Here is a 19,699-nt window from a genome sequence, read left to right on the forward strand (position 1 = left end):
CACAGTCCCCCAGGCCTTGCAAGAGGGACCACGGACCCATCAGAGTGAAATTGAAAACCTCTGGCCTCACCTGAGTTTAGAGCATCAAGCAGGCTGGGGATGGAGACCCCGTCCCGCTTTCCAAGCCTACCCTCAAGTCCAAATCTGCGGCTACCCCCCTCCAGTCTCAGGCATAGCTGCAGCCATCCCGTATCTTTAAAGAATCTGGTGCATCAGGGGAATTAGAGGAAAGATGCTCCTCCTTCCAGTGCTTTCTTCATACTTACTTTCATAGCAGGAGCCGCTCCCTCCCACCTCCAGAGACTGGAGGCTGCCATCTTGCTCATTTATCACCCACTCCACTTCCTACCAGCCCAGGTGCAAATACAGAGTTCCAGGTGGCTCCGGTTAAACACATCCACCTCACCGAGGTGAAGGGGTCTTCTGTGGTTGGAGCCTGAGGCTTTCACTTACTCAGAGAAGCAGAGACAAGGTAGTGGGTAGGATCCCGGGCTCTGGTCGGCTACTGACTTCCGCTCTTGGCTCTGCTCCTTGCCAGCTGGATGACCTGGAGGAAATGCCAAACTCTCTAAGTTTTCCTATCTGTATAGAGGGCCGTTTTATAACAGAGATTGCTGGGGGAACGCAGTGAAAGAGAAAATACACCATACGGACTTGGCATCGTGCCTGGCACAGAGTAAGTCTTAGCGGCTTTAATTCTTTTCCTTTCTCCTGTGTAGTGTTTCTCGCCCTGTTCCGCAGCTCCGCCTGCCCCTTTGTCAGCTCAGGTACCTGGGATGCACCCTCTGGTGGCTTGAGTAACAGTGACCTCTGTCAGCCCACAGGAGCTAAGGCTCCTGCCAGGGAATAGGCACGGCAGCACAGTGACCCAGAGATAAAGTGGGGCCTTGGAGACCCAAGAATTTAAAGGTGTGACCAAAGCCCAAACCAACAAAACCAAAAAAGTCCCTCCACAGCCCACAGAACTGTCTCCCTTAGCATGCAGAGACCCTGTCCTGTGAAATATTCTGCAACTGGCCTCAGCAGTGATGATGCACACAAGGAAGTCCTTCTTAACAAGGAGAGGCTGGGAAACTGGGACAGGACTCTTGGGAGAGTCCCAAAGGTAATGAAAATGCTGGAAAAGGAGCCCCTCTCCTTGCCTGTTTCTTGAACCCAGTCCCCTCTCCAAGGGACAAGCAGCCAAAGTGACTGACATGTTACCAACACATAGGAAATGAGAACAATAAAAGCGTTTTTATCTTTGAGGGAAACAAAGCCCCTAGAAACGACCCCCAAGCTGAATGCCCTCCTTGATTTAACTGTGGGGAGGCTGAGGCTCAGCTGGGGAGTGGGAGAGCTAGGATCTGAACTCAGGTCAACACCCCATATCTGATGCCTAAGGACCAGCTGACGGGGGCAGCCTCCAAGACTGAAGGGGTAGGTGCCATCCAGGTCTCAAGCGAAGTCTGTGTTTTAAAGAGTCAAATGCCACCATCAGATTGTGTGTTGGGAGACCTGTGCCAGCTTTATTTGGGAACAGTGATGGTTACCGGCCCAGCCTCCCAAGTCCCTGCCTTAAGCAGAGTTAGGAGTCCCCCTTTCAGGGTCCGATACCAAATAGGAACTGCATTTCTGAAGCCTGGGTCTCTTTCCACCAGCGTCCACTCAGCAGGGGCAGAGCAGACAGGCCTGTCCTGTTCAAGTCCTGACAAACACTCACGGGCAGTAAGCCTTGAGGAGGAAAGAGCGTTGGGGTTTAACACTGAGTTTGCTGCAAACTGTGGATGTGCCAGGGACAAGAATCCAGGAATGAAGCGCAGGAGTAATTACTGAAATGTAAAACAGGTCCTCTGGTAAACATTCTTCACGTGGAGGGAAGGAGGACGAGGAGGGGCTCGCTAACAGTCTCTAGGACAAGGCTGTAGGAAATGAGCTAAAATTACAGTCTGTGCGGGTTCCGGGGGAGGGAGGGATTATGGAGGCTGCCTCTCGGAGAACCATCAGGCCAACATCTGCTCCAGCAAAGAGGCAGTTAGCAGCCCTTGAAGAAAACTCATTTTTGCTCTATTGTGATTGAGTCTTCCAGACAAATCTGTTTTGTAACTGAAAGCTGGTAAATTAAAGCTGGCTGTGGATGAAGCCATTGAAAGCTGCTGACCCCAAACAATTTTGCTCTAAAGAAACAAAACAGAACACTTAAATTGATGAGAGCAGAGCAGCTCTCAGAAAGCAGCTCTCAGAGAGGTCTGACGAGAGGGAGAGCTGGGCAGGAGAGCCCAGCCCCGAGCAGGCCACCACGCATGCACGGTAGGAGCCCCTCTCCGGGTCCCCCCCCCGCCCCCCACCCAACTGCTTGTGAGGTCGCCCAAGGTGCCCAGCCCCACTGAGTTCTGAGAGCAGACTAAGAAGGCAAGAATTCATGCCAGGAATCTCCTGGTGAGAATCTGAAGTCAGAGGCCAGCTGAAGGGGACATTGGTGATTCAGAGTTCTTAATGGGCCTCATGAGTTCTTCTTTTCACCCCAAAATCTATTGGCCATCTTTGACTTGACGCTTAATTGGTGTGTGGCTAAGGCAGGTTTGTTTACCTCTAGTCCTCCTTCCCTCCACATCCTTTCCATCACCAAACTGTTGATTTAGCTTCCTGAGTATCTTAAAAAATTTTTTCATGGGGCGCCTGGGTGGCGCAGTCGGTTAAGCGTCCGACTTCAGCCAGGTCACGATCTCACGGTCCGTGAGTTCGAGCCCCGCGTCGGGCTCTGGGCTGATGGCTCAGAGCCTGGAGCCTGTTTCCGATTCTGTGTCTCCCTCTCTCTCTGCCCCTCCCCCGTTCATGCTCTGTCTCTCTCTGTCCCCAAAATAAATAAAAAACGTTGAAAAAAATTTAAAAAAATTTTTTCTTTAATTAAAACAGAGAGCGAGGAAGAGAGAAAGGGAGAGCATGAGCAGGGGAAGGGCAGAGAGACAAGGAGAGAGAGAGAATGCTAAGCAGGCTCTGTGATATCAGCGCAGAGCATGGGCTCCATCCCACTAACCGTGAGATCATGATCTGAGTCAAAATCAAGAGTTGAACACTTAACCTACTGAGCCACCCAAGCGCCCCCCTCCCAAAGGATCTCTTCAATTCGAATTCTTTTATCCCTGGTTCTTCCCAATTCCTGGGCTGTGGCCACGCCTTGCCTCAATTACTAACTGGCTCCCTTGCCCCTTTCCAAAACCTTTATCCAAGCAGCGGCCAGAGTGATCTAATTTCCCAGTATTTTACTATGAAAGTTTTCAGACATAAGGAAAGTTGAGAGAATTTTACAGTGAACCCCCATATAACCACAACTTTGATTTTGCCATTACCCTTTTGCTATATTTTTCCCACATCTACCTAGCCTTCTGGTCATCCATCAGTCTTCCTTTTAGTCACCAACATCCTCCTAAATAATTTGTGCATCCTTATCATTAACCAGAGTTCAATATTTGCCTGCAGGTTTTTTCGCTTCAAATTATTTTTTTTAAATGTAAAGATGATTAGGGGCACCTGGTTGGTTCAGTTGGTTAAGTGTCTGACTCTTAGGTTCAGGTCATCTGGGTTTGTGAGTTTGAGCCCTGTGTCCAGCTCTGTGCTGATACCTTGGAGCCTACTTGGGATTCTTTTTCCCTCTCTTGCTGGTGCGCTCTCTCTCTCTCTCTCTCTCTCTCTCTCTCACACACACACACACACACACACACACACAAAATAAATAAATAAACTTTTTTTTTTTTTTTTAAAGAAGGTAAAGATTAAGCTACTCCCATGTTTAAAACCCTTCTAGGCTTAAGGTAAGTCCCAACCTTAACATGTCACAAGAACCCTGTTTAATTTGGTCCCTATTTACTTTTCCATGCTAACCTGTGGTCCTTTCTCTCACCTGCCTTGCAGGCAATCCTCACCCCTCAACATCCCTAACTTCCCATCACTCTCCTTTGCCTGGCTGTTCTCTCAGAGCTCACTCTCTGTGACTGGTAACTCCTACTGGCCCTTTAGCTCAGAGGACAGATGGCTACTCAGGGAACTTGTGTGGTTCCCCCCAGGATTGGTGAATTGTTCTCTTGGGGTTTTATGCTTGTCACCGACGTGGAATTTACCACAGGAGTACTCACAGTGCCAAACACAGTGCCTGGCCCAGAGTGACTAGTCAATACATGTTTGCTGAGGAAATGGGCAGAAAATACCTGCATAGAATAAAACTATCCACGCGCTTCCCTAGGTTAACCTGACCTATCCTCTCTCCTTGCCCTTCCATCTTCCCTCCCTTCCTTTATTCCATCCTCACCTGGAGTTTAAAATGACCTCTCATTTTCTGTTCCCTATCTTCTCTCCTCACCATCCTCTTTCTCTCCCTTCTCTCCCCCTTCTGGCCTCCCTCCCCCTCCGACTTCCACCTGGGAACATCTACAGTTTCTGGTGAGTTCTGTGAGATCTCAGTGTGTCAGTGCCCTTTCGTCACCATGTGAAGAGACCACTTTCTAGGTCTAGCCACCACAAAAGGAAATGAGTGTGAAGCCTGTCAGTGTTGAAGAGAGTCCAAGTAGGTTGAAACAGAAAAACATCAAAGTCCCACCAGAAAGTGATTAGCTGAAAATCGGAGTTGGAAGAAAGGTATGTCACAAAGAACAAATGTCTTTACTCGCCTACTTCTCTTCTCAGGCTGCTGGATTCTTTTCCCTTCAACACGGTTTCCCCAGTGCCAGCGTCTCACTGTGACATCCAAACCAGGTTGCTGCCGGGCGGCTGGGAGATGGGTTTTAAGAAATAACTAAGGTTTGCAGTTTAAAATGTGCAGCTGAAATCAATGCATTGTCTCTCTCAATCCTCCTGGCATCCCTCCCCGCAAATATCTCTTGACCTGAACTTTCACCCCAGCTACAAACCTCTCTCTCTCTCTCTCTCTCTCTCTCTCTCTCTTCCCAGGCTTGCTTCCTAAAAACACACCTGTGTGTGTTCATTGTGGCTTCTTTGTGTCACCTCACATTCATTTATGAACCATTGGTGTTCAGCTTCTGCTTGCCATCCCATGGCATCCACTCTTGCCAACTTCACTAACAACCTCCAAATTGTTCTATCCTAGTTGACCTCTCAGCTGCCTTTGGCCAACAGAATCCCTCCTACCTTCTTAAAACTCATCTCCTCCTTGATTCCCAGGGCTCCTCTGTGTCCTGGTTTCCCTCCAAGATTTCAACTTGTCCCTTCTCCGTCTCCTTGGTAGGCTCTATTTCCTCCATCTGCCATTTAAGTGGGTTTTTTTGAACGCTCTCCTTGGGCCTCTTTTCTTTCTACTGTCCATACTCTCTCTGTGCAACCTTACCCCCAGTGTAACTTCAGTGATCTGTCTCCTCTCTGCAGGTGACTCTTAAATCTCTCTCCAGTCCTGACCTGTAGAATGGCAGATATGTGAGGGTGTCTACTGATCTATCTCCAGGAGTATTTTACTTGGATTTCCAACAGGCGCCTTATACTCAATATAACCTGGTTGTTCTTAGCTCTTCATTCAATCTGCTTTTCTTTCTTGGTTACTGGGACCCTCTCCCTCTAGTCATCCAGGTCATGGTCCTGGAGTTATCCTGGACTATTTTTCCTCTCCCACCTCATGCGAATCCTTTAACATGACACACAGAATTCTTCATGGCCTGGCAATTGGCTACTGCGGAAGTTCCTCTTCCTCCCAATCCCATCCTCACCGGACACACTTGCCATGCTGAAATCCTTGCTGCTATCTGAATTTGCTCCTGCCCTGTACCTTAGCACCTACAGCTCCATCTGCCAGGAATGACCTTTCCCGGCTTCTTCACCCAAGTACTCTTCTCTTAGGGCTCCACTCAAGCAGCATCACCTCTAGGAAGCCTGCCTTTGCCCCTCCCTAGGTTAGGGTCCCTTCTGTGGACTCCCATAGGTTTCCATACTATTTTTTTAGTATTGGTCTAAAAATACCTCTATTATGACGCCACACTATCCAAGAAGGGGATTACAAGGTAGCATAATCTTCTGCATTGCTTGCCTCCCTATGTAGATTTGGAGTTCCCTGAGGGTGAGGACTTTGTTTCCTCCTTTGGCTACTAGCCTCCAGCACAGTTTATGGTGTATGTAAGAGCCCCCAAACATTTGAATAAATGAGTGAGTGGTATGTGCCACATCTGACGATCCACAGGGGCCTGAACTTGTATGTAGAACCCAGTCTTTTTGAGCCTGGGGACAGTGCTGTTTCCTCAGGTCCAATTTCCAGCACCCGTCCCTTGGATGTTTCATCCCACCTGCCTACTGTATTTAAAATTGAAAATTTGTCTGGGAAAGCACAGACCTATGTGTAGCTCCTCTCAGAGGATCTTGAAACATTCCTAAATATGTTCGTTTAGATTGGGACAAATTTACATGGTTATAATACGTATGGTTTAGATGGTTTTGAGGTCCTGTCCAGGCATGGCTGCTTAGATCATGACACTTAGCACCACTGTACTCTCCCTCCAGCTCCCCCCCCCCCCCCGCCCGCCAACAATCTATGGGACGTGAGCCAATGCTGGTGTTAGCCTTAAAAGAGACAGGGGTCCCAAGCCCCAGCTAAACTGATCTTTAAAACTTTCAACATTCTGTGGTCACTCTTTCTCAGGTCTCTACACATGCTGTCCCCTTTTACTTGGGACCTTACCCCTGTCCTCAACACTCTTAGTACTTATCAGACACCTTATTTTTTAGGTCTCAGATTGGAGTGGCCCACATTCAAGGAAGTCCAAGTCTAAGTTAGGTGTCCCTCCTGGTACTCTCACAACCTGTGGGTGGCCTCTATTATGATGCCACAACTATCCCAGAATCGCCTGCCCACTTACATGTTCCCTAGTGGCCTGAAAGCTCCTAGACCAGTGGGGACTGTGTCTGTCAGTTTCACAGCTGTAACTGAGTGCCTGGTACAGAGTAGACACTCACTAGGTATTTATTGAATGAACAAGTAATTCTTTTTGGTAAGAAGGATTCTCTTCCATGATTCATTTTTACTAAGAAGTGTACCAGGACAAATTCTAGGAAGCCTCAGAATTTTTGTGGTAAGAGTTATAAGAGTTATGTGTATGTGGTGTACAAGCTTGTGGATGTCCATCTTTTTTTAAAATTGTTTTGGTCTTGTCTTACTCATCTTCTTGACTCCCCACAGCTCTGTTAACCATAAGCTTTGGCTATTGTGGCTGGTGAATTGTTTTTCTCTAAGGCATGTACATAATTTCAAGTTCAAAGAATGGAATTGGATCAGCTTGTATTTCACAGACTAAAGGAAATACACAAACAAATATAAATATTCTAGGTTTGTTTTGGTCTGTATGTCTTGGTCTTACGTTGAAAATGTCTGAGAAAATGCACAGAAGGATTGGAAGGTCCATCATGTGTTCTGTTGTTTATTGGAAAGAAAGTGGTAGAAAATGGATCATTTGAAGTTGGCAAATATTTGACTCCTCATGCCCTTGTGCCTACAAATGACAAGGTAGAGATGGGAAAAATCAATTTTGCAAGAGACTGTGGGTAAATTGCCTTCCGGTAAAACAATGATGAAGCAGTTGGCATTTCTAGAAAAGTGAATTTTCTGATTCTTCCATGACCTCTATTCTAAACCATTATGATATAACATTATGAGGAGCTCTTAAATGTATGATGTTTACTGAAGACTTAATACTCTGGAAAAATGTTAATGATTGTAAATATTCAAATAGTTTATGAAACTAGATTTTAATTGCTAAACGTCTCCTCATACCTGAGTTGATGATTCTGTTTTTTTGTTTGTTTTTGTTTTTAATCAAAGCCTGTGGAATGTCTGGTTGCTATGGACACTGGGGCTTAAGAGGAACTACTGAGTCATCTTAGTGCATTGTCCTTAAACACAGAGCACTGCACATATCCACAGAAATGTGGAAACTCTCGATCTCCTCCAAATTCCCTGGCATGGTGATTTCTTTGGATTCAGAAGAAGTTTCCTGGGTTTTCTACTGCAGGATGAATGGTCCCTTTAGGTGGAGTGAGGAGACACCATCTACCATTGGTTATTCTGAGAACTGTGCCTTTCCCATTCCTGGAGAAAGGGGAAGTCAGCTAAAGTTTCTCAAGTATTACTCTGGTCTAGGCCCAAACTCTTGATAGACCTTATCTCATTGTCTTATGTGCTAGTCAGGGGCAAAAACCATGTGTAGTTCAATACTGTATACTACACAGTTTGTACTGATTAGTCCAAATGATTGCTGAATGAATTAGCAAATAACCCTGCATAGGTATTATAAACCCATTTTACAGATGACCTCAGGTTATACAAGTTGTTTAAGCTCTTATCTCCTTATCATCTAACCTAAGATATATTAGTAATAGTTAATTTTATTTATTTAAAGTTTATTTATTTTGGGAGAGACAGCACAAGCAGGGGAGGGGCAGAGATAGAGGGGGACAGAGGATCCAAAGCAGGCTGTGTGCTGACAGCAGAGAGACCGATGTGGGGCTCAAACTCCCAAACAGCAAGCTTATGACCTGAGCCGAAGTCAGACACTTAACCGACTGAGCCATCCAGGTGCCCTGTAATAGTTAATTTTATACCACAGTATTTAAATTATAGGATATCAAAGGAGAAGAGTAAATATCACCCAAGGATCTTAACTCTCCTTGGAATGGATTAGCACTTTACTGGTTGTATTTGAGATAACTGTATCATATGGTAGTATGACTTTATTGTCTTTACTTGGAGATTAAGTATGGTTTAAGATGTGTGTGAGTGCCAAGCTGACAAGAGAAGACTGTGATAGTCAATTCTATATGTCATCTTGTCTGGGTTAGTATCCCCTGTTATTCAGTAACACTAACCTAGATGTGGCTGTGCAGGTGTTTTGTAGAACTTATTAAAATCCATAATTAGCGGTGAGAAATAAGGATTTGAGTCTAGGTCTATCTAGCTTCAAAATCTGTGTTCTCCTGTTTGACATTAAACAGGACAAAAAAGTCTATTGAATTATTCCTTGGCACTTAGATCTTATAATCAAATCTGCAAAGTATTAAGTGCTTGCTCAGGCACTGGGCCAGGTATGTCACTCAGGTTATTACACAGCAACCCTAAATGCCATCGCCCCATCTGTGGTCATGAAGAACGTGAGGTATAGAAAACCTCCATACTATGTTTAACTCTTTCCTAAAGGATGTTCCCTGAAGCCCCCGTCTCCCAAATAACAGATTCTTTCATAAAAAATTGGGGAAGTATTCATGCTATCACCACCTCCTGAGGACTCAGTCTATATGCATGATATATAACAACAAGGTGCCCTGCAATAAAGACATTTCTTGAACTCCTCTTAACCCAGTATTTCTAAACATATTTGACCACAGCAGTCCTTGTGTGTGTTATAACCACAAACATCGTGGCATGAGTGCTTTGCTGATCACACATAGGGAAGTCCTGGGCTGCTATGTGGCAACAGGCATCAGTTTCACAGTAGCAATAGTGGGGAAGGTGCTCAGACCATATCAAGCTCCTGGGTCATACCTATTACTTAGATAATGCTTCACATTTATATTATATTTTGGGTAAAAGCCTTATATGGGCTGAATTTCTGTTTGGAGTAGCCTCATTTTGCCCATGGGCTACATGTCAGATCCAGTGAAAGACAATCTTTGCTTCTTTTGGCAGGATGAGCCAGAGAACCTCTAAATTCTTCTTTCGTTTTTTCTCTTGTGTGCCATTTTGATTTCCTCTCATTTCTTTTTTTTTTTATATTAAATGTAATTTATTGTCAAATTGGTTTCCATACAACACCCAGTGCTCATCCCAACAAGTGCCCTCCTTAATGCCCATCACCCACTTTCTCCTCTCCCCCACCCCCCACCAACCCTCAGTTTGTTCTCAGTATTTAAGAGTCTCTTATGGTTTGCCTCCCTGCCTCTCTGTAACTTTTTTTCCCCCTTCCCCTCCCCCATGGTCTTCTGTTAAGTTTCTCAGGATCCACATATGAGTGAAAACATATGGTATCTGTCTTTCTCTGCCTGACTTATTTCACTTAGTGTAATACCCTCCAGTTCCACCAACATTGCTATAAATGGCCAGATTTCATTCTTTCTCATTGCCGAGTAGTATTCCATTGTATATATAAACCACACCTTCTTTATCCATTTGTCGGTTGATGGACATTTAGGCTCTTTCCATAATTTGGCTATTGTTGAGAGTGCTGCTATAAACATTGAGGTACATGTACCCCTATGCACTCCTGTATCTCTTGGGTAAATTCCTAGCAGTGCTATTGCTGGGTCATAGGGTAGATCTATTTTTAATTTTTTGAGGAAGCTCCACACTGTTTTCCAGAGCAGCTGCACCAGTTTGCATTCCTACCAACAGTGCAAGAGGGTTCCCATTTCTCCATATCCTTGCCAGCCTTCTATAGTCTCCTGATTTGTTCATTTTAGCTACTCTGACTGGCATGAGGTGGCATCTCAGTGTGGTTTTGATTTGTATTTCCCTGATGAGGAGTGACATTGAGCATCTTTTCATGTGCCTGTTGGTCATCTGGATGTCTTCTTTAGAAAAGTGTCTATTCATGTCTTCTTCCCATTTCTTCACTGGATTATTTGTTTTTTGGGTGTGGAGTTTGGTGAGTTCTTTATAGATTTTGGATACTAGCCCTTTATCTAATATGTCATTTGCAAATAACTTTGCCAATCCATTCGTTGCCTTTTAGTTTTGTTGATTGTTTCCTTTGCAGTGCAGAAGCTTTTTATCTTGATGAGGTCCCAATAGTTCATTTTTGCTTTTAATTCCTTGCCTTTGGAGATGGGTCCAGCAAGAAATTGCTGCAGCTGAGGTCAAAGAGGTCTTTGCCTGCTTCTCCTCTAGGGTTTGGATGGTTTCCTGTCTCACATTCAGGTCCTTTATCCATTTTGAGTTTATTTTTGTGTATGGTGTAAGAAAGTGGTCTAGTTTCATTCTTCTGAACGTTGCTGTCCGGTTCTCCCAGCACCATTTGTTAAAGAGACTGTCTTTTTTCCATTGGATACTCTTTCCTGCTTTGTCAAAGATTAGTTGGCCATACGTTTGTGGGTTCAATTCTGGAGTCTCTATTCTATTCCATTGGCCTATGTGTCTGTTTTTGTGCCCATACCATACTGTCTTGATGATTACAGCTTTGTAGTAAAGGCTAAAGTCTGGGATTGTGATGCTTCCCGCTTTGGTTTTCTTCTTCAATATTACTTTGGCTATTCGGGGTCTTTTGTGGTTCCATACAAATTTTAGGATTATTTGTTCTAGCTTTGAGAAGAATGCTCGTGCAATTTTGATTGGGATTGCATTGAATGTGTAGATTGCCTTGGGTAGTATTGACATTTTAACAATATTTATTCTTCCAATCCATGAGCATGGAATGTTTTTCCATTTCTTTGTATCTTCTTCAATTTCCTTCATAAGCTTTATATAGTTTTCAGCATAAAGATCTTTTACATCTTTGGTTAGGTTTATTCCTAGGTATTTTGTGATTCTTGGTGCAATTGTGAATGGGATTAGTTTCTTTATTTTTCTTTCTGTTGTTTCATTATTGGTATATAAAAATGCAACCAATTTCCGTACATTAATTTTGTACCCTGCAAATTTGCTGAATTCATGTATCAGCTCTAGTAGACTTTTGGTGGAGTCTGTCTGGTTTTCCATGTAGAATATCATATTGTCTGCGAAAAGTGAAAGTTTGACTTCATCTTTGCCAATTTTGATGCTTTTGATTTCATTTTGTTGTCTGATTGCTGATGCTTGGACTTCCAACACTATGTTAAACAACAGTGCTGAGAGTGGGCATCGCTCTTGTGTTCCTGATCTCAGGGGAAAGCTCTCAGTTTTTCCCCATTGAAGATGATATTAGCTATGGGCTTTTTTTTTTTTTTAATATTTTTTAAATGTTTATTCACTTTTTTTGAGAGACAGAGACAGAGTGTGAGCAGAACAGAGGCAGAGAGAGAGGGAGACACAGAATCTAAAGCAGGCTCCAGGCTCTGAGCTAACAGCACAGAGCCTGATGTGGGGCTCAAACTCACGAACCATGAGACCATGACCTGAGCCAAAGTTAGACGCTCAACCGACTAAGCCACCCAGGTGCCCCAGCTGTGGGCTTTTCATAAATGGCTTTTATGCTGTTTAAGTATTTTCCTTCTATCCCGACTTTCTTGAGGGTTTTGATTAAGAAAGGACGCTGAATTTTGTCAAATGTTTTTTCTGTATCTATTGACAGGATCATATGGTTCTTATCTCTTCTTTTATTAATGTGATGTATCACATTGATTGATTTGTGAATATTGAACCAGCCCTGAAGTGCAGGAATGAATCCCACTTGATCATGGTGAATAATTCTTTTTATATGCTGTTAAATTTGATTTGCTAATATCTTGTTGAAGATTTTTGCATCCATATTCATCAGGGATATTGGCCTGTAGTTCTCTTTTTTTGCTGGGTCTCTGTCTGGTTTGGGAATCAAAGTAATGCTGGCTTCATAGAATGAGTCTGGAAGTTTTCCTTCCCTTTCTATTTTTTGGAACAGCTTGAGAAAGATAGGTATTATCTCTGCTTTAAGTGTCTGGTAGAATTCCCCAGGGAAGCCATCTGGTCCTGGACTCTTCTTTGTTGGGAGATTTTTGATAACTGACTCAATTTCTTCACTGGTTATGGTCTGTTCAAGTTTTCTATTTCTTCCTGTTTGAGTTTTGGAAGTGTGTGGGTGCTTAGGAATTTGTCCATTTCTTCCAGGTTGTCCAGTTTGTTGGCATATAATTTTTCATAGTATTCCCTGATAATTGCTTATATTTCTAAGGGATTGGTTGTAATAATTCCACTTTCATTCATGATTTTATCTATTTGGGTCATCTCCCTTTTCTTTTTGAGAAGCCTGACTAGAGGTTTATCAATTTTGTTTTTTGTTTTTTGTTTTCAAAAAACCAACTCTTGGTTTCATTGATATGCTCTACTGTTTTTTGGATACTATATTGTTTATTTCTGCTCTGATTTTTATTATTTATCCTTCTTCTTCTCCTGGGTTTGGGGTGTCTTTGCTGTTCTGCTTCTAGTTCCTTTAGGTGTGCTGTTAGATTTTGCATTTGGGATTTTTCTTGTTTCTTGAGATAGGCCTGGATTGCAATGTATTTTCCTCTCAGGACTGCCTTCGCTGCATCCCAAAGTGTTTGGATTGTTGTATTTTCATTTTCATTTGTTGCCATATATTTTTTAATTTCTTCTGTAATTGCCTGGTTGACCCATTAATTCTTTAGTAAGATGTTCTTTAACCTCCATGCTTTTGGAGATTTTCCAGACTTTTTCCTGTGGTTGCTTTCAAGTTTCATAACATTGTTATCTGAAAGTGTACATGGTATGATCTCAATTCTTTTATACTTATTAAGGGCTGTTTTGTGACCCAGTATGTGATCTATCTTGGAGAATGTTCCATGCACACTTGAGAAGAAAGTGTATTCTGTTGCTTTGGGATGAAGAGTTCTAAATATATGTGTCAAGTCCATCTGATCCAATGTATCATTCAGGGCCATTGTTTCTTTACTGATTCTCTGTCTAGATGATCTATCCATTGTTGTAAGTGGAATATTAAAGTCCACTGCAATTACCACATTCTTATCAATAAGGTTGCTTATGTTTGTGATTCATTGTTTTATATATTTGGGGGCTCCTGTATTCGGTGCATAGACATTTATAATTGTTGGCTCTTCCTGATGGATAGACCCTGTAATTATTATATAATGCCCTTCTTCATCTCTTGTTACAGCTTTTAATTTAAAGTCTAGTTTGTCTGATATAAGTATGGCTACTCCAGCTTTCTTGTGACTTCCAGTAGCATGATAGATAGTTCTCCATCCCCTCACTTTCCATCTGAAGGTGTCCTCAGGTCTAAAATGAGTCTCTTATAGACAGCAAATAGATGGGTCTTATTTTTTTTTTAATCCATTCTGATACCCTATGTCTTTTGGTTGGAGCATTTAGTCCATTTACATTCAGTGTTATTATCGAAAGATATGGGTTTAGAGTCATTGTGTTATCTGTAGGTTTCATGCTTGTAGTGATGTCTCTGGTATTTTGTGGTCCTTGCAACATTTCACTCACAGAATCCCCCTTAGGATCTTTTGTAGGGCTGGTTTAGTGGTGATGAATTCCTTCAGTTTTTGTTTCTTTGGGAAAATCTTTATCTCTCCTATTCTGAATGACAGTCTTGCTGGATAAAGGATTCTCGGCTGCATATTTTTTCTCTTCATCACATTGACGATTTCCTGCCATTCCTTTTTGTCATGCCAAGTTTCAGTAGATAGGTCTGCTACTACCCTTATGTGTCTACCTTTGTATGTTAAGGCTTGTTTATCCCTAGCTGCTTTCAGAATTCTCTCTTTATCCTTGTATTTTGCCAATTTCTCTGATATGCAGAAGATCGATTCAAGTTACGTCTAAAGGGAGTTCTCTGTGTCTCTTGGATTTCAATGCCTGTTTCCTTCCCCAGATCAGGGAAGTTTTCTCAGCTATGATTTGTTCAAGAACACCTTCAGCCCCTTTCTCTCTCTCTCTCTTCTTCTGGAATTCCTATGATAACAGATAGTGTTCTGTTTGAATCACTTAGTTCTCTAATTCTCCCCCTCGTGATCATGGATTGTTTTATCTCTATTTTTTCCAGCTTTCTCTTTTTCCATAATTTTATCTTCTAATTGACCTAATCTCCCCTCTGCCTCTTCAATCTGCACTGTGGTCACCTCCATTTTATTTTGCACTTCATTTATAACATTTTTTAATTCATCACGACTATTGTTTAGTCCCTTGATCTCTGCAGCAATAGATTCTCTGCTGTCTTCTATGCTTTTTTCAGGCCCAGTGATTAATTTTATGACTATTATTCTAAATTCTTGATCAGTTATGTTATTTATATCTGGTTAGTTAAAGGTCTAAACACTCCCCACTGCAAGAGGAGCTCTGCAGAGCACTGACCAGTGAGAAAGAATATTCAAAACTCAACAGCAGAGTGCACACAGCACACACCAGAAACACTTCCTAAAGTGCCAGCCCTGGACAGTGTATGGCCCTTTTTAATATAGTAGTACTCTCAGATGCAGGAAACATAACAAGATTTTAAAACATGCAAAGGACAGAAACTTAGCCAATATGACAAGACCAAGGAATTCTCCCCAAAAGAAAGGTCAAGAAGAAATCACAGCCAAGGGACTTGATCAAAACAGTTATAAGCAATATATATGAACAAGAATTTAGAACAGCAGTCATAAGACTAATAGTTGGCCTTGAAAAAAGTATAGAAGACACCAGAGAAACATTGCTTCAGAGGTCAAAGACCTAAAATAGTCAGGCTGAAATTTTAAAAAATGCTATAACTAAGATGTAATACTGACTGGATACCGTCACAATGGGAATTGAAGAAGAAGAAGAGAGAATAGGTGATATGGAACATAAAATTGTGGAAAATAATGAAGCTTAAAAAAAAGAGGGAGAGGAAATTATTAGACAATGAGGGGAGACAAAGAACTTAGTGATTCCATAAAATGAAATAATATCCACAGCATTTGTATTTTAAATCACATAGGAAAGGAAAGAGGAATTACAAACCAAAAAATACAGTAATACTGGTTTCATATTTGCCTAGGTAGTTACCTTTGCTGATGTTCTTCATTTCTTCATATGGTTTTGAGTTACTGTCTAGTGTCCTTTCATTTCATTCTGAAAGACTCCCTTTGGTATACCCTCTAAGGCAGGTCAACTAGCAATAAACTCCCTCAGTTTTTGTTCATCTGTGAATATCTTAATTTCTCTTTCACTTTTGGAGGATACTTTTGCCAGGTATAGAATTATTGGGTGAGAGGGTTTCTTTTTCTTTTTCTCACTACTTTAAATATGTTACCCCATTGTCCTCTGGCCTCTGTGGTTTCTGATGAGAAACGAGCTGTTATTATATTGAGGATCCTTTGCACATGACTAGTTGCTTCTCTGTTGCTGCTTTCAAGACTATGTTTGTCTTTTGACAATTGGATTAACAATGTATCTCAGTGTGGATGCCTTTGATTTTATCCTACCTGAGCCTCATTGAACGTTTTGGAGGTGTCGATTCATGTTTTTTTTATCAGTTTGGGACTCTCGGGACATTAATTCTTCAATTTTTTTTATTTTTTTTATTTTTATTTTTTGCCTCTTTCTCTCTTTCCTCTCCTGTCTGAGATTCCCATAGTGTGCACGTTGGTACTTTTGATGATGTCCCACATGTCCCTTTAGGTCTGTTCACTTTTCTTCTTTCTTTTTTCTTTATGCTTTTCAGACTGGATAATTTTAATGGACCAATCTCCAAGTTACCCGATTCTCCTTCCTGTCGGATCTTCTGCTGAACATCTCTAGTGAATTTTTCATTTTAGCTATTGTACTTTCAAGCTCCAGAATTTTTATTTGGTTCATTTTATTATTGATTGATATTCTCTATTTGTTGAGACATCATTCTCCTGGTTTCCTTTAGTTCTTTGAACATCTTCAAGATAGTTGACTTGAGCATCTTCAAGATAATCTGTCTGTCTGGGCTTCCTCAGAGACCATTTCTGTCACTTTATTTTCTTTTTCCTGTGAATGCACCATAGTTTCCTGTTTCTTGGCGTGCTGCTAAATTTTTGTTGAAAACTTGACATTTTGAGTATTATAAAGTGATAACTCCAGAAATCATATTCTTTCCCCTTCCCATGATGTGCTATTGTTTCTTATTGTGAGTTACAATCATCTACTTATTTAGTGACTTTTCCAAATGATTTTGCATACATTTCTTGTCATCTGTGGTCATGCAAGTCTCACTTCCATTATCTCAGCATTCATCCAGGAACCTGAGAGATATTTCCTTAAGTGTTTGGAACCAAAAAGAAAACAAAACAGAAAAGACTTTGTGATATTTGCAGTCTTTGCAGATTGTTTGTGAACTACAGTCCTTCAGTGCTTAGCCAGACCATCTACAACTGTCTTAACTCTCACAAAGAACCCAAAGATCAGATCACCTCACTTTTTCTGAGTATATATATTCAGACTTGGGCATGCATATTGACCTCCAGATTCCCTGGCTTACCTGGAAACCCTTCCAAGCCTTTTACCTTCAGTTATCTTCCTCCTCAGGCTACTCTTTCCCAAATTTTTGGTCTGTCAGCTGCTTGTCCCATTCTCCATCCTTTGCCCCAGGTGACTATCAGTAGTAAAATGCCTTTACATCCTTTCAACGAATGCTGCCCAGAAGGCCATTCCATCCCTGAGAAAATTCTGAGAGGGTCAAAACAAAGGCAGCCTCTGAGCAAGTGAGTCAGGGAACCGACAGGTCAAAATGCACAACTACAGTTCTTTGATAACAAAGTTTAAATTGCCCCTCTGGCATCAGCAAACCAAACCACGAGGAATGGGAGTTAACCATCAACATGTCCATGGGCCAAGCTAGGGAATGGGGGGGATCGTAGGTGGGCAAGAAAAATGCCACATGCTTTTACTAAAATTAGCAGCAGCTGCTTCATTAAGCACTTCCCTGGTTTTTGCAAATCTTTTTTTTTTAATTACATTCCTCATTCTGATTATTTTTGCCAGCTTAATGTTTTCTTCAGTGGAGGGATAGAAACTTGGGTCTCCCTACTATTTTTGGTGACACCTGCCCTCCAGTACCTAACACATATAGAGGCAGAGATTCTCTGATTGGAGCAGGGATAGGAGGCCTGGGGCTCCAGTCTCACAGGTAGCTAGCTATTCCACACTACCCCTCCTCACATTACCTGAGGCCTTTGTGGCACACAATTTAAAACCACCAGTACAAAGGATGGAGCATGAACTTTTGGGCTACACAGCCCTGCCTGCCTGCCTGCCTTCTTGCTCGCGTTTTCATTTTCTTTATGCATTCATTTATTCATTGCTCAATAAATATTTGTTGAAGGCCACGTGCTAGGCACAGGCTTGAACCTTGGCCCCATGGTTCACTAGCTGTGTGACTTTGACACCTTCTCAGTAAAATTTGTTTCTTCCCTGCTGGGGGAGGGCTAAACACAGCCTGGCTTCAAGAGTGGCTAGTTAATGACTGGGTTTAGTACTGAACAGGCTTCCAATAGTTTCCACTAGCAACCACTATTGGATGTTTAAAATTATATGATTCAAGTCAGCAAAGAAAACTACATATACTTGAAATTTTCTCTGAGGTCAAACACTTCATCCATTATACGGATAGAGTAATGGCTAAAAGGGAAGCTTTGGAGCTAGACTGCCTTCATCCAAATCCCAGTTCTTCCTCTTATTTGTCGTGTGGCATTGACAAGTTGATGAATTTCTTTATACCTCAGCTTTCTTATCTGGAAAACAAGCATATTAATAGTACCCAGCTTGTCATACTCTTATAATGTATAAATAAGGTAATCTACTTAAAATGCTTAGAACATTACTTCACATACAAAAAGTACTCGGTAAGTGTTGTCTATTATCATTTTCATCATTTTTGTTTCAATGGTACTCTAGATAGTGTTTCTAGAGCTCTGGAGAGTGGATCAGTAAAGCTTAGGCAAATTATTAAAAATCAAACCTTTGCAGGATGTGAGTAAGAGAAAAAGAGGAAAGAGCAACTTGATGGTGAACCCTTCGTGGACTCCTTTAGCCCTTACCACAAAGCAGGGGAATTACATCCTTGGGTCTTTCTCTGCCTTCTCTCTAGGGCTATGTCCAGTACATAATCATGAATGTGAAATGAATACATGAATGGATGAGAAGTGAATGACTGTATAAGTGAATCATTGATAATGGAATGAACCAGTCATGTTTTCTGTCTTTGGCACTCAGTTTATCCTACTTCACCCGAACACCTATGTCTACTTATTTTAGTCTCTTCCAAATGAAGAATATGGGCAGTCATTGTACACTGCCCCTTCCTCCCTCCTCCACCCACCAGAAAGAGAATTATCCACTTGTGACTGTGCTTTTTGGGCTTTGTGATTCTGTCCAAAATACGCTGCACTTCATAGATCTGCCCTTTCACTTCCCTTCTCCAGGAGGGAACAGCAGGAACCCATCTGTCTGTCTTAGAGAAAGCTGATGTTACACCAGCAGGTTCTGGCAATGTCCTGATAAGAAACAACGATGGCCCTGATTTCCAGAAAGACTGAAGGACTGTCACAGGAACACTGAGACCTGCAGGAGCAGCAGGGCCAAATTTTCTTGCAAGAACTCTTGGATTCAAATTTCATGACAGAGCGAACTTCTGCGTGAGGCTAGAGAGTGTTAGCATATCTGCTGGGTATTTCTGTTCTGTGTTGACCCTGAGGTGAGCCCTGGTTTTCTGACACAGCATTGGCGTAAAGCACAACAGGATGAGACAGTGTGCAGGGTACAATTTCAGAAATCTTTCAGGAGTCACCTGGTATAGGGGCTTCCCTTCAGTTTCCTAGTGCACTGGAAGGGGAAGGAGGCTGTGCTTGAAGTTTGGTCAGACCAAGTAGGTAGCAATGGTTCAGCTGAGCATAGGACACAGTGAATTGGTTCCCCTCCCTCTCTCCACGTGGCACTGGCCCAGGCTCCAAGCGAGGTCATGCTGCTGTTGTGTAATCTCTGCATCAGGAACGAAGTAAAGGGAAACAGGGGTCTGCCCCATCTCCATTTCAGGATGTGTTTCATTTCTCTTCCTCCCAATATTTACCAGATTTAAATAGGTCGTTTTTCAGCCTATTGGCA

The 19,699-nt window shown here is 42.3% G+C and overlaps 1 long non-coding RNA gene across 3 annotated transcripts in view; it reads left to right on the top strand.

Moving 5' to 3' along the window:
• The window catches only part of LOC131487135 (uncharacterized), a 94,895-nt gene that overhangs the window by 29,882 nt on the left and 45,314 nt on the right, over nt 1–19,699 (top strand). The window contains exon 1 of one of the 3 annotated variants that reach the window (XR_009249624.1): nt 1,818–2,289. The exons of the other annotated variants lie outside the window; for them this stretch is intronic. This is a non-coding gene — a long non-coding RNA (uncharacterized LOC131487135). Of the gene's footprint in view, nt 1–1,817; nt 2,290–19,699 lie in introns of those variants that run through there. 3 annotated transcript variants of the gene reach the window in all.

The sequence above is a fragment of the Neofelis nebulosa genome, chromosome 10 (genome assembly GCF_028018385.1).
Source record: "Neofelis nebulosa isolate mNeoNeb1 chromosome 10, mNeoNeb1.pri, whole genome shotgun sequence".
NCBI lineage: Eukaryota > Metazoa > Chordata > Mammalia > Carnivora > Felidae > Neofelis > Neofelis nebulosa.